Source organism: Pinus tabuliformis, chromosome 9 (genome assembly GCF_031772625.1).
Source record: "Pinus tabuliformis cultivar Carrire ecotype Pingquan chromosome 9, CPIR1, whole genome shotgun sequence".
Lineage (NCBI taxonomy): Eukaryota > Viridiplantae > Streptophyta > Pinopsida > Pinales > Pinaceae > Pinus > Pinus tabuliformis.
Genome location: NC_142307.1, coordinates 612,230,665 through 612,233,401, shown reverse-complemented (window position 1 = coordinate 612,233,401; position 2,737 = coordinate 612,230,665).

The window sequence follows — 2,737 nt, the reverse complement described above, 5'->3', positions numbered from 1 at the left end:
GCTGGTTTAAAGGGGGGCTTGGATAGTTCAAGCAGGATAGGGAAATGATCCGAATTTCCTCCCTCTCCTATCCACTGTCAGAACATCGGTATTCTGGAAGCAAGATCCTCACATAAAAGAAATCTTTCTAGTCTTTTAGCGACTCGGGCTTCACATGTTCTACAGTTTCTCCATGTAGGCTTTAGCTTTGACAGATTTGTAGCAATCAGTTTATGCGAGGTGAGGGCATTTTGAAAGAAATCTGATAAGGGGTCTTCTCTAGCTGAGGGGCCCCACGCTTCCGCATTTCCAATGGAGAAATTTAGATCTCCTCCTACTACCAGATTTTGATCCCTCATCACAGATTTAGCCAGGAGGCTGTTCCAAAATGAGACCCTCTCCTGGCATGGCCAGTATATGTTTAAGATAGACAAAGGGCCATCAAATTTAGGGGACAAAACTTCCATCCCCAAACCGTGATACATACCCCACGTATTTAATAGCTTCAATCTTCCTTCTCTGAATCCTACAGCCACACCTCCTGAGTGACCATTTGAGTCCAATGCTTGAAACTGCCACCCCGGGAACAAAGAGCATAAAGATGTCACTACTTCTGAACTCAATCCTAGAGTTTCCTGCAACATGAGAAGATCAGGGTTGTATCGTTGCACCAACTCCTTCAAAGCCAGTTTTTTGGGTTTACTTGCTAAACCCCTACAATTCCATGAGAGACAGATCATTTAGGTATCTCCTCACAGGGTTTGGCTGCTCTAAGCACCCCAAGAATTGACAGCTGTTTACCATCCTCCACATCATATTTTGCTTTTACTTGAGCTTTCGATAGAAAAGACTTCCGCCCCCTTCACTTTTTCCTAGAGGTTTGAGGAACCTCCATACCTATGCCTCCGATTGGTTCTCTGGTCGCCGATCTTTTGTCAAGGGAGCGCAGGTTGTAGTGACATTCAGGTTTGGGAACAGGGATTTTAATATCGCTTTTACTAATAGCTTTTGAGGTCCCTTCACAGTTCAGATTGATTTTGGGGATAGATGCAGTAATGATTTCAACCCCCTCTTGTTCTATAGATGTATGATTATGCAGATTTGAAATAAAGCATGCCTCTTTTACTTCGATTGGAGAATGCAAAGAAGGAGAATAAAAGTCCAGATGCATACCCATCGAGCCTTCATGAACTTCTCTTGATGCTTCTGTATCACCCTTGCTCGAATCGATAGGAGGACCTTCTTCAGCTCCCTGACTCATGGATTGTACCTGCTCCGAAGCCCTCTGTTCCTCGATCCTTTCAACCTCCATGGCATCCTCCACTTGAGTCACTTCTGTCCTGGGGGTTATTTCTACTCCTTTTGTTCGCATTTCTTCTTCATCTTTCCTCTGTTTCCTTCTGCGCCGAAAACCCAAGGGATAGTCCCTTGCCAAGTGGCCATACTCATGGCAACTATGGCACCTGAAAGGTAGGTGTTCGTAGTCCAACAACTGATCAAAGACGAGGTCTTTATAGTGAATTTTTATGTTTCCCAGAATACCTTTCCCAGGATTGAGGCTTACCAGTATCTGAGCCATTGCTTTATTTCTTGTTTCAACGAAAGACATGTCTGCTTCAAGATAGGAGCCAATCATATTGCCTATAGACCTGAAGACTGATTCAACCCATAGAAAGGGCGGCAACCCAGAAGCACGCACCCAAACCAAGAATGTGTGTACCTTCTCTCGCTGAGCATCGAACAAAGGAGTCCATCATCTAAATAGAACGGGCCGTTTCCCAAAAGCCCAATTTCTCGCCAGTACCCAATTCACCATATCCTTCTTGTCAAATTGGATCATGAACCATCCTTTTGCTAGCACCAAAACTTTGAAGGAATTCCCTGAATCCACCTGCCATTGCTGATCTGCCCATTTCTGGATGAATTGTGCTGAAAAATTCTTTCCTCTAGCTCGTCCAACCAATGTGTTTTCCGCCACCTCCATTGCTTCCTCGATTTGAACGTCCACTCCAAGGACCATATTTGCTTCTATGCTTTTCTTAATTAGTTTCTGTTTCTTTCTCTTTTCTCCAGTCTGCCTGTCGCCATGGGCCTCTTCTCTTCCTTTTCCATCAACCACCCCCTCTGTCTCTTCCGTTTGCTGCGCGGAATCCTTCTTTCCTACAAACTCAGATCCTGGGAGGATCTCAGCCTCACTGGCCCCCACTACCTTCCTGAGTCCTGCTCCTTCCTTTAACCCTTCCTCCTCTGGCTGCCTTACTGCAATGCTTCTCGACCCATCCTTTCTACGACCCTCCTCCGCTTTGCGACCCTCTGTCTCTGGAGTCGCTTTAGGGTTTGCCCCGGCCCTTGCTAATGTAGATCTCGTTACGACCTGCGGTCTACCTTTCTTATCCGGCCCTAGATCAGATTTAAGCCCGTTGATTGTGCTTCGCCAGAACTAATTTTTATTGCCCTGGCCAAAAACTACATCTTCTAGGCCTCAAGAGTGATACTGAGCATGAGCTAGGGCTGTTGAATTACTTACTTGAGATAATCTGAAATCTTCGGTTTGAGGGAGATCCTCCTTCTATGATCTTGGTTCTTGGGGGTTGAGATAGGCCTGATCCTCCTGGATTCTCCGTGTTACCAACCCCAACCTTCCTTTCGAGCCATCGAGCGAGTTAATATTGTTCCACGATTCATTCAGTTCTGGGTTCTCCTTCAATGTCCCGTGAAAACTGCTTGCTCCAAAGAAATGTTCTAAGTTTTGCGTCGT